General features: G+C 42.8%; 1 non-coding gene across 1 annotated transcript; it reads left to right on the forward strand.

Moving 5' to 3' along the window:
- Positions 1-11,993: 11,993 nt before the first annotated feature.
- Positions 11,994-12,100, forward strand: LOC122690963. Its single transcript, XR_006340215.1, has one exon. It is a non-coding gene; the product is annotated as a U6 spliceosomal RNA (small nuclear RNA).
- Positions 12,101-13,303: the final 1,203 nt, after the last annotated feature.

Consider the following 13,303-nt stretch of genomic DNA (forward strand, 5'->3'; position numbering starts at 1 on the left):
GAAAGAAAATCCTCTGTAGCTGGTGAGAATAGAGCAACCAGAGATGTCCCCCAGCAGGACAGCACCACACATGTCCATCTGAGCAGTGTCAGACGGTTTGAAACAACTATCTCCAACTTTGGTCCCACTCCTTCAACCAAACTCATGTGCAGGGCTTACCACTAACAGGCTAATAATCATCGTGGTTTCTCCTCAGTCAAAGCGTGATTCACCCAGAAGTGAAAAAGACACGTGTGTCCCAATGTGCATCACAGCACTGCTTACAGTAGCCAGGGCATGGAAGCAACCTAGATGTCCATCAGCAGACAAAAGGGTAAGAAAGCTGTGGTACATAGACACAATGGAATATTGCTCAGCCATTAAAAAGAACACTTTTGAATCCATTCTAATGAGGTGGATGAAAGTGGAGCCTATTATACAGAGCGAAGTAAGTCAGAAAGAAAACCACCAGTACACTATACAAAGGCATATATATTGAATTTAGGAAGATGGAGATCATAACCCTATATGGGAGACAGCAAAAGAGACACAGATTCACAGAACAGTCTTTTGGACTCTGTGGGACACAGCGAGGGTGGGATGATCTGAGAGAACGGCATTGAAACATGTATATTATCATATGAGAAAGGGATAGCCAGTCCATGTTCGATGCATAAGACAGGGTGCACAGGGCTGGTGCAATGGGCTGACCCAGAGGGATGGGATGGGGAGGGAGGTGAGAGGGGGGATCAGGAAGGGGAACACATGTACACCCATGGCTGATTCCTGTCAATATGTGGCAAAAACAACCACAATATTGTAAAGTAATCACCCACCAATTAAAATAAATAAAATAAAATAAAATGCATTCCTTTGCCGAAAAGGGCCTAATCAGTATTGGCTTTATGAGCTCCGAAAACGCCATTCTTTTCCTTCCTTTCTTCCCTCTTTCACACCCCCTCCTTTCCTTTTCTATCTTATTATATAAAAGTTAAAGCTTGCTTTCCATTTATAGTTATGACAAAGTCCTGGCTCTATTCCCCATGTTGTACAATGCATCCCTGAACTCATCTTCCACCTAAATAACACTGCATGCCTCCCACTCCCCCACCTCGGTATTGTCCCTTCCTCTTCCCCTCCCCGCTGGTAACCAGTAGATGCTTCTCTATATCTGTTTGCCTCCATTTTTATCATATACTTTACTTTGCAGTATCTTTAGATTTTAAAAGTTATATCACACAGTATTTGTCTACCTCTGTCTGAGTTATTTTACTCAGTATTCTACCTTCCATTTAGCTGCAAATGTCAATATTCCATTCTTTTGATGGGGCATCGCTTTTGTATGCCTTTTTAACAAATGGCACTGCCCCCCCACACACGACCCAGCTCCCCAGCTAAGTGTCCATCTCTGCACTCACACCCAGAAACACCAAGTCCTCTTCCTCTTCTCCCAAGGGAAGTGTGTCTTTGAAGCTCAGTCTGGAACCAGTTCTTCCCCCTACTTTCTGCCAACCTGGACCTTCTGGTCCCATCTCTAACTCCACAGAAGCCATCTCCCTCCCTCCTCACACATTTATCCCTGCCCTGCCCTCTCTGCCACCCAGTATCAGGGAACTGAGAGACAAACATAATTTCACATCAGGTTTATTTTATTTTATTTTTCTTATTACTGTATGCAGTTGTTATAATATTCAGCATCGGTACTGTAGACCAGTACTCAGCGGAGAGACCCCTGAGAATTGCTGAGGTGTCTAGCCATGCCCCGAAGTCACTGGCTGTCCACTGGTCAGGCTGGAATGGCAGGGGTCTCCATGGTCTCTGGGAACTCCTCTGGTTCGTTCTGATTAACTGGAATGGCAGGGGTCTCCATGGTCTCTGGGACCTCCTCTGATTCATTCTGATTAGCTGGAAGTGCAGGGAGCTCCATGGTCCCTAGGGCCTACTCTGGTTCTTCTGATTAGCTCGAATGGCAGGGGTCTCCATGGTGTCTGGGACCTCCTCTGGTTACCTCTGATTAACTGCAATGGCAGGGGTCTCCATGGTCTTTGGGACCTCCTCTGGTTCCTTCTGATTCAGCTTTTCATTCGCCTTGGAACTCTGGCTACAGAGCTTGGAGCATCTGATTTTCTTAAGCATTTTTGTGGTGGGAGGTTTCTGAGAAGTTCTCTTGGGAATCTTTCCGGAATGGGATTATTTACCCTCACGGTTACCCTGCCCACATGGAGAAATCAAGAGAGGGAGCAAAGAATGGCACTGGTTTAGGGAAGACTGTGAAGACAGGTGGGAATGATAACTTCAGGAGAAAGGGTGTGGGCAGAGAAGGGTTATGTGCCAGGTAAGGACAGGGGAGGGTGCCTTTTCGGGTGGGGTTGATGGGCAAAAGGAGTATGGCTGGGTTCAGCTCACCTTGATATTTTTTGTGGCCCTCAATTGATAGGAGGTCTTCATCTTCTCCTGGGTAACAGGAGGTGGGTGTTCCATAACTACTCTGGAGCCTTGTGGCTTTCCAGTCACCTCAGTCATTTGGAGGACTCACAGTGGTCTGTTCAGACGCCCTGAGCACCCCTATATATACCCGTCCCCATGGAGCCTCACCCTCATGCTTTATGAGGTCAGCAAGTCTCTTCCGCAGCCAATGGTGGCCCTGGGTGAGCTTTGACATCACAAAGCCCCATCCTGACATGTCTAGCGGAGGATGGGGAGCAATTCAGATGATTTGCTCGGAGAAATGAGGCATTAGTAATGCCCTCAAGAGGCCTCCAAACTCACCTGCCACCCTCACCTCTGTGTCAACTCTGATGGGTCACACAGCAGGCAGAGTGCATCTCCTCCCAACCTTGCCCCACAGCCACACGCCTCAGGCATTCATTCTGTTCTCTGTCAGCTTTCACCATTATCTAGCTTTTCATATCTTGCCTAAACTCCCTCCATGACAACTAGGTTGTGATTACGTGTCTGTGGAAGCGAGAATCATTGCTCGTTCGTCCTGCAATGTGGTCTTAATGCACCTTGAAGTCCATTGAATTCTGGGCCAGCCAACAGAAAGCTTTCCATCCCGCCTCCTTGTCTCAGTGTTCCAGGATCTCGCTTCCCTTTTAAGGCCTCCAGTCGGAAACCCTTTTCTTCATGCTGTGAGAATGCAGTGAATACACTTGCCCTGGCTCCACACGGAGCTGTCTCGTTTGAAGTCTAGGACTCAGGGTCACCTCACTAGGAGTACTACCCAGGCTTGGTTTTGTACATGGTGTTGGGAATGGGGCAGAGAAATCCATGTTTCAGGTTGTGCTGGGGGATCCCATGCAGGAAATGCCCACTTGCGGCTGATTAGTATTCCCAGCAAGGGGTGGAGCTTGCCCAGAGCTGTGTGAGCCTTGTGTGCAAAGGTCTTCTCAGCATGTGCCCTCACAAATCTCTTTTCTCACCTTGTTTTCTTGCTGGAAGCTCCCTTGGAGCTTACCTCACAGCCAAAACCAAAGAGGAATTCATTTCCATGAGCAGCTGCCACAAGCTTCCAGCTTCTTGGATGAAACACTGAGTCATCCTGTCCTGTGCATCTAGTTGGCATGGTCTCTCATTGAGCTGGTTGGCTCTGGAGGAAAGGGGAATGGATTGTGTGCTCCACCTCAGTCCTCGTTTTTCCAATTGACTCGTGGGGTCAACCAGCCTGAGTTGCACCCCTGGGGACAGTTTGTTGGCTTAGTGGGTCTTCCTGGGATTCCTGTGAAGGGTTCACATCGTGGTGTACATTGTTGCATGCTCACCCAGGGTCCATCACAAATCTGAACATTTTAAGAGGTAGAAAAGGCACGCCAGAAACAAACCCTAAATATGACTTTTAGAATTTTAAGACGATCTTAAAACCTGATAGGAAAATGGGCAAGAGGCACGAGCCAGCACTTTATAGGAACGATGTATCATTTCCCTTTAAATTTATGAAGACATGTTTAAAGTCAGGAGCAGCCAATTCACAAGAAGAATATGGAACTAGCCCAGACCCACGTTAAAATATATTAAATCTCAGAAAGGTAAGAAAAATCCTACTACAGTTCCCTTGAGAAGTGAAACGCTGGCAGAAGTGGAATAGATTTTAGTAATTGCAGACAGATACATTAAGATACTTGGAATAACTGCGTTTTGTGTGTTCTAAAAGTAAGGAGAGACATAGAAATCCTAAAATAGACCCCAATTGATCTTACTGATATGAAAAACATAGTGTCAGATGAAGCCCATTTTAACGGTTTCCTGATGTCTCAGACAATAAAAAAAAAAAAAAAAAAACCCACCTGCAACATGGGAGTGCAGGATTCAATCACTGGGTAGGGGAGATCCCCTGGAGGGCATAATGGCACTCTGCTCCAGTATGCTTGCCCGGAGAATCACCACTGACAGAGAAGCCTGGTGGGCTATAGACCATGGGGTCAAAAAGAGTTGGAGCCGGCTGAATAAGGAAGCACAGCACAGCACAGCACAATGAATATTTGTGAAAGAAAGGCAGGTAGTGAGGAAAGAGGGAGAAAGGGAAACAAGAGTAATGAAAGGAAGGAAAGAAAATCCTCTGTTGCTGGTGAAAATAGAGCAACCAGTGATGTCCCCCAGCAGGACAGCACCACACATGTCCATCTGAGCAGTCTCAGACGGTTTGAAACAACTGTCTCCAACTTTGGTCCCACTCCTTCAACCAAACTCATGTGCAGGGCTTACCACTAACAGGCTAAAGTCATCATGGTTTCTCCTCAGTCAAATCGTGATTCACCCAGAAGTGAAAAAGACACGTGTGTCCCAATGTTCATCACAGCACTGTTTATAGTAGCCAGGTCATGGAAGCAACTAGATGTCCATCAGCAGACAAAAGGGTAAGAAAGCTGTGGTACATAGACACAATGGAATTTTGCTCAACCATTAAAAAGAACACTTTTGAATCCATTCTAATGAGGTGGATTAAAGTGGAGCCTATTATACAGAGCGAAGTAAGTCAGAAAGAAAAGCACCAGTACACTATACTAAGGCATATATATTGAATTTAGGAAGATGGAGATGATAACCCTATATGGGAGACAGCAAAAGAGACACAGATTCACAGAACAGTCTTTTGGACTCTGTGGGACACGGCGAGGGTGGGATGATCTGAGAGAACTGCACTGAAACATGTATACTATCATATGAGAAAGGGATAGCCTGTCCATGTTGGATACATAAGACAGGGTGCACAGGGCTGGTGCAATGGGCTGACCCAAAAGGATTTGATGGGGAGGGACGTGAGAAGGGGGATCAGGATGGGGAACACATGTACAGCCATGGTTGATTCCTGTCAATATGTGGCAAAAACAACCACAATATTGTAAAGTAATTACCCAAAAATTAAAATAAATAAAATAAAATAAAATAAAATACATTCCTTTGCCGAAAAGGGCCTAATCAGTATTGGCTTTTTGAGCTCCGAAAAGGCCATTCTTTTCCTTCCTTTCTTCCCTACGTCGTCCCCCCTCTTTCTTTCCTTTTCTTTCTTATTATATAAAAGTTAAAGCTTGCTTTCCATTTATAGTTATGACAAAGTCCTGGCTCTATTCCCCATGTTGTACAATGCATCCCTGAACTCATCTTCCACCTAAATAACACTGCGTGCCTCCCACTCCCCCACCTCGGTATTGTCCCTTCCTCTTCCCCTCCCCGCTGGTAACCAGTAAATGCTTCTCTATATCTGTTTGCCTCCATTTTTATCATATACTCTACTTTCCGGTACCTTTAGATTTTATAAGTAATATCATACAGTATTTGTCTACCTCTGTCTGAGTTATTTTACTCAGTATTCTACCTTCCATTTTGCTGCAAATGTCAATATTCCATTCTTTGGATGGGGCATCACTTTTGTATGCCTTTTTAACAAATGGCACTGGCCCCCCACACACGACACAGCTCCCCAGCTAAGTGTCCATCTCTGCACTCACACAGAGAAACACCAAGTCCTCTTCCTCTTCTCCCAAGGGAAGTGTGTCTTTGAAGCTCAGTCTGGAACCAGTTCTTCCCCCTACTTTCTGCCAACCTGGACCTTCTGGTCCCATCTCCAACTCCACAGAAGCCATCTCACTCCCTCCTTATACATTTGTCCCTTCCCTGCCCTCTCTGCCTCCCAGTATCAGGGAACTGAGAGACAAACATAATTTCACATCAGGTTTATTTTATTTTATTTTTCTTATTACTGTATGCAGTTGTTGTAATATTCAGCATTGGTACTGTAGGCCAGTACTCAGCGGAGAGACCCCTGAGAATTTCTGACAGCCATGTCCCGAAGTCACTGGCTGTCCACTGGTCCAGCTGGAATGGCAGGGGTCTCCATGGTCTCTGGGAACTCCTCTGGTTCGTTCTGATTAACTGGAATGGCAGGGGTCTCCATGGTCTCTGGGACCTCCTCTGATTCATTCTGATTAGCTGGAAGTGCAGGGGGCTCCATGGTCCCTAGGACCTCCTCTGGTTCTTCTGATTAGCTTGAATGGCAGGGGTCTCCATGGTGTCTGGGACCTCCTCTGGTTACTTCTGATTAACTGGAATGGCAGGGGTCTCCATGGTCTCTGGGACCTCCTCTGGTTCATTCTGATTAGCTGGAAATGCTGATGTCTCCATGGTCCCTACGACCTCCTCTGGTTCTTCTGATTAGCTCGAATGGCAGGGGTCTCCATGGTGTCTGGGACCTCCTCTGGTTACTTCTGATTAACTGGAATGGCAGGGGTCTCCATGGTCTCTGGCACCTCCTCTTGTTCCTTCTGATTCAGCTGTTCATTCGCCTTAGAACTCTGGCTACAGAGCTTTGAGCACCTGATTTTCTTAAGCATTTTTGTGGTGGGAGGTTTCTGAGAAGTTCTCTTGGGAATCTTTCCGGAATGGGATTGTTCACCCTCACGGTTACCCTGCCCACATGGAGAAGCATGTCATGTGGATTTCCCTGCCAGGACTGTGGCATTTATTGTTCCTTCTGCTTGGGATGCTCTTCCCTTAGGTATCAATACGGCCTGCTCCCTCACTTCCTCCAGATCTCTGCTTAATTGCCATCTTTCAGGGAGGCTTTCCCTCATTATCTTGAGTAAAAGAATGACATCATACCTACACAAACCCTTTCCGTGATCTAGCAACTCATGTCCATTGAGTCTGTGATGCCATCCAACCATCTCATCCTCTGTCATTTCTTCTCCCCCATCTTTGATGTGCATTTCTCTAATAATTACTGATGTTGAGCATTTTTCATCTGTTTTTTAGCCACTTGTATGTCTTCTTTGGAGAAATGTCTGTTTAGATCTGCCCATTTTTCATTGAGTTTTTTTTTTTTTCTTTTTTGGATACTGGCCTACATAAGCCCTTTGTATATTTTGGAGAATAATGCCTTGGCAACTAATGAGGTTTGTGACATTACACAGGAGGCAGTGATCAAGACCATACCCAAGGAAAACAAATGCAAAAAGGCAAAATGGTTCTCTGGGGAGGCCTTACAAATAGCAGAGAAAAGAAGGGAAGCTAAAGTCAAAGGAGAAAAGGAAAGGTATACCCATTTAAATGCAGAATTCCAAAGAATAGCAGGGAGAGATAAGAAGCCCTTCCTCAGCGATCAATGCAAAGAAATAGAGGGAAAAATAGAATGGGAAAGACTAGAGATCTCTTCAAGAAAATTCGAGATACCAAGGGAACATTTCATGCAAAGATGAGCACAATAAAAAACAGAAAAGGGATGGACTAACAGAAGCAGAAGATATTAAGAAGAGGTGGCAGAAATAAAGAGAAGAACTCTACAAAAAAGATCTTCATGACCCAGATAATAATAATGGTGTGATCACTCACCTAGAGCCAGGCATCCTGGAATCTAAAATCGAGTGGGCCTTAGGAACCATCACTACGAACAAAGTTAGTGGAGGTGAAGGAATTCCAGTTGAACTATTTCAAATCGTAAAAGATGATGCTGTGAAAGTGTTGCACTCAATATGTCATCAATTTAGAAAACTCAGCAGTGGCCAGAGGACTGGAAAAGGCCAGTTTTCATTCCAATCCCAAAGAAAGGCAATGCCAAAGAATGCTTAAACTACCACACAATTGCACTCATCTCACATGCTCGTAAAGTAATGCTCAAAGTTCTCCAAGTCAGGCTTGAGCATTACGTGAAGCGTGAACTTCCAGATGTCCAAGCTGGTTTTAGAAAAGGCAGAGAAACCAGAGATCACATTGCCAATACCCACTGGATCCTCGAAAAAGCAAGAGAGTTCCAGAAAAACATCTATTTCTGCTTTATTTACTATGCCAAAGGCTTTGACTATGTGGATGACAATAAACTGTGGAAATTCTGAAAGAGATGGGTACCAGACCACAAGACCTGCCTCTTGAGAAACCTGTATGCAGGTCAGGAAGCAACAGGTAGAACTGGACATGGAACAACAGACTGGTTCCAAATAGGGAAAAGAGTACGTCAAGGTTGTATATTGTCACTCTGGTTATTTAACTTATATGCAGAGTACATCATGAGAAACGCTAGGCTGGAATGAGCACAATCTGGAATCAAGACTGCTGGGAGAAATATCAATGAACTCAGATATGCAGAAGACACCACCCTCATGGCAGAACATGAAGAAGAACTAAAGAGCCTCTTGATGAAACTGAAAGAGGAGAGTGAAAAGTTGGCTGAAAGCTCAACATTCAGAAAACTAAGATCATGGCATCTGGTCCCATCACTTCATGGCAAATAGATGGGGAAACAGTGGCTAACTCTATTTTGGGGGGCTCCAAAATCACTGCATGTGGTCACTGCAGCCATGAAATTAAAAGACACCTACTCCTTGGAAGAAAGGTTATGACCAACCTTGACAGCATATTAAAAAGCAGAGACATTACATTGTCAACAAAGGTCCATCTAGTCAAGGCTATGTTTTTACTGGTAGTCATGTATGGATGTGAGATTTGGACTATAAAGAAAGGCGAGCCCTGAAGAATTGGTGCTTTTGAACTGTGGTGTTGGAGAAGACTCTTGAGAGTCCCTTGGACTGCAAGGAGATCCAACCAGTCCATCCTAAGGGAGATCAGTCCTTGGTGTTCATCAGAAGGACTGATGTTGAAACTGAAACTCCAGTGCTTTGGCCACCTGATGTGTAGAGCTGACTCCTTTGTAAAGACACTGATGCTGGGAAAGGTTGAGGGCAGGAGGAGAAGCGGATGACAGAGGATGAGATGGTTGGATGGCATCTCCAACTCTGTGGACATGAGTTTGGGTAAACTCTGGGAGTTGGTGATGGACAGGGAGGCCTGGCATGCTGTGGTTCACAGCGTCGCAGAGACAGTCATGACTGAGTGACTGAACTGAACTGAACACAACATTGTAAATCAACTATACTTCAATTAAAAAGTAGCATGACTGAAAAAAAAGACTGGTATATTTCATTGTGTCCTCTGCATCAGCAGGCAAATTCTCATTCACTGTGCCACCATCTATTCCCTTAGGTTATTAAAACTAGTGTAAGAGACATCAAAACCATAGGTTTTGACATGAAGAGAGATACTTCATAGGGAATACATGCCCCATGGTTCACCATGCCTCTACAGAACTTTACTGACCTTCTTAACAATTTCTGAGTGTAGAGTACACTCTTGCTAACTATGTACACATTGCTCTACAACAAATCTGTAGAAAATTTTCATCTTGCATGATTGAAGCCCTATACCCATTGAGCAACAATTCTCCAATCCTTCCTCCTCACAGACCTTGGCAACCAGAATTATATTTTCTGTTTCCATGGATTTGATTACTGTAGATACTTTATAAAAGTGGAATCATGCAATGTTTGTCATTTTTAATGGGTTCATTTCACTTGGCATAATATCATCAAGGCCCATCCTTGATGTAGCATATGACAAAATTCTTTTTTAGGGCTTCAATACATTCCATTGTGTGCATGTGTATATAATATATATATAAGGTATATATAATCTTTATCTGTTTATCCACCAATGAACATTTAGACTGCTTTCACTTCTTGCCAATTGGGAATATTGCTGCAATGACCATAGATGTGCACACTATATATTCAAGATCTCACTTTCAATTTTTATGGAAAAATACTCTAGAGTTGGATTGCTAGATCATACAGCAGTTCCAATTTTCTGAGGAAACTCCATACTCTTTTCTATAAAGGTTGCAACATTTTACATTTCCAACAAAAGTGTATAAGTGTTCCGATTTCTCCATATCCTTACCAAACTTGCTATTGTCTTTTTATGCATATTGGCCATCACAGAAGATATGAGATAATTTATGGTGTGGTTTAAATTTGTATTTCCCTATTGATTAGTAATATTGAGCATCGTTTCATATGTTTGTTGGCCATTTGTGTATCTTCTTTGGAGAAAAGTCTGTTCAGTTCCTTCTCCCACTGGGTTAGTCAGCTCAGGCTGCCATAACAAAACAGACTGCATGGCTTAAACCACAGAATTTGTTTTCTTCCAATGCTGGAGCATGGAAGTTTGACATCAGGGTGCCATTGTGATCAATCTGGTTCTTTTCCTGGCTTAAAGGTAGCCTTCATATTGGTGTATGCTTATCAACCCCTTATCAGATACATATTGTACAAATATTTTCTGCAGTCCTGTAGGTGGTCTGTTCACTCCTTTCCTTTGTTTCACTCTGTTCCTCTTGTTTCACTCTGTGTCTTTTGCTGCACAGAGGTTTTAAGGTTAATGAAGTCTCATTTGTCTATTTTTACTTTGTTACTACTTGTGCACTTGGTGCCAGATCTAAGGAATCGTTGCTGATTCAATGTCATGAAGCTTCACCTTTATTTTCTTCTAAGAGTCTTATCAAGTCTTACATTTAGGTCTTTAATCCAGTCTGAATTGATTTTTCTTCATGATATAAAATCTTCATTATTTTGCATATGGATAGTTTGTTTCCCCAGGACCATTCATTACAGGGATTAAACTTTCCCGGATGTCTTGACACCTCTGATGAAGATCATTAGACCATGTATCCAAGAGTTTACTTCTGGCTGTCTATTCTGTTCCACTGATTGGTATATCTGTCTTTATGCCAGTGGGCTTCCTCAGTGGCTCAGCAGGTGAAGAATCTGCCTTCAATGCAGGAGACACAGGAGATGTGGGCTCAATCCATGAGTTAAGACGATCGCCTGGAGAAGGAAATGGCAACCCCCTCCAGTATTCTTGCCTGAGAAATCCCCTGGACAGAGGAGCCTGGTGGGCTACAGTCAAAAAGGTTGCAAGGAGTCAACACGACTGAGTGACTAAGCATGCACTTTATGCTGAAACTACACTCTTTTGGTTACTGTACCTTTGTAATATGTTCTGAAATCAGAGGCCTCCAGCTTTGCTGTTCTAAGTTTGTTTTGCCTATTTGGAGTTCTCTGAGATTCCGTATTAACTGTAGGATAGATTTTCTATATCTGAAAAAAATTCCATTTGGATTTTAATAGGAACTGTATTGAAGCTTTAAATTGCTTTGGGTAGTATGAACAGCTTAATAACATTGTCTCCACATCCATAACCGTGAGACACCTTTCTACTTAACTTGTGTCAGATTCCTTTCAGTAATACTTTGTAATTTTCAGTGTATAAGTCTTTTATCTCCAGAAGGTCACTCCCGATTATTTCATTCTTTTTGATACTATTATAAATAAGGTTATCAGGGTTTCTCTGGTGGTCCAGTGGCTCAGACTCCACAGTCCCCATGCAGAGAACTTGGGTTTAATCCCTGGTCTGGGAACTAGATCCCACATGCTGCATCAAAGACCTGGCACCAATAAATAAACAAAAATAATTTTTTAAAAATTTAAACTCAGCTCCTGACTATAGCTTTAAAAAATAAAAAATAGATAGAATTATTTTCTTATTTTCCTTTTTGGAATGGTCATTGTTCATGCATGGAAAGATATTTGCATGTTGATTTTGTATTGTGCAACTTTCTGTGCAGGTTTTTTTTTTTGTGTGTGTGTGTGTGGAATTGTAAAGATTTTCTGCACATAAAATCATGCCCTCTGGTGCTCGCTTCGGCAGCACATATACTAAAATTGGAACGATACAGAGAAGATTAGCATGGCCCCTGTGCAAGGATGACACGCAAGTTCGTGAAGCATTCCATATTTTTTAGAAAAAAAAAGAAAAAAAAAATCATGCCCTCTGTGAACAGACATAATTTTACTTCTTTCTTTCCAAATGGAAGCCTTTGGTTTCCTTTTCTAATCTAATGCCCTGGCTAGGACTTCTAATATTATGTTGAATAGAAGTGTTGAGAGTGGGCATCCTTGCCTTTTTTTTCTTGATCTTAGAAGTTTTCAGCTTTTCACTGATGACTATGATGTTAGAGATAGACTTTTCATATATGATCTTTATTATATTGCAGTCATTTCCTTCTGTTTCTACTTTGTTGAGTATTTTTGTCATGAAAGGCCAGTAAATTTGTTAGATACTTTATTGACATAAGATGGAGCACAGATGAAGTTTCATTTTTTTTTTTAATTTTGAGATAATTATGTAATGCTCCCATTGGAAGCATAGGAGTTGATGATACAGAAATCACTTTCCATTCCTCCTTTGGTAATCCTTGTCCTTGTCACTCTCTGGCTCAGAATCCTGTGCCCTTAATTAGAATGTCCAGCCAAAACACTGATTCTCATCATTTTTTAGGTAAATGTTCTTGGATGCCCTTCAGAGTGGAGCACAGCAAACACCAGAAGGTGAGGATTTCCCAGATCCTGTTGACAAAAATCCTCCTCATGGATCCAGTCCCAGGTGAGGATAGGAGAAAACACAGAGATCCTGGAGACTGCTGCCTTCCTGTCCTGAATCTTGAGCACAATGTCTGATATCATCACCATCTTTATAGTTAGTAAGAACAGCAACGATAGTAGGCTGTTCTATTGTTACGTTATTTTCACAATATTTCAGACTTTAAGTATTTTATGTGAATAAACTTACTTAAAAATTAAAACAATCCTACAGTACCTCTAAATAGGTATATAGCTATCACCATTATAGATCATGAAATTGAGGTAAAAAAATGTTTAATTATGTATCACTGGTAGTGCAATCTAATCCAAAGCCCCTTCTCCTAACTGGTTGACACTTCCACAGTTCTATAAAGTTTATTCATATATCTTATTTATACATCTGTATATCATTCATCTGAGAGATGTTTTCAACCTCAGTTCTTTTGTGCTGTGCTAGTGAGGGATATGCTAAGACATCTGACTAAGGGAAGCTTAAGGACGTGTTGGGCCGTTTGTAAAGTGGACGGTCCAAGATGAAGAAGCTTAAGGACATGCTGGACAGTTTGTAGAGTGGATGGTCC

This window comes from Cervus elaphus, chromosome X (assembly GCF_910594005.1).
Source record: "Cervus elaphus chromosome X, mCerEla1.1, whole genome shotgun sequence".
NCBI classification, from domain to species: domain Eukaryota; kingdom Metazoa; phylum Chordata; class Mammalia; order Artiodactyla; family Cervidae; genus Cervus; species Cervus elaphus.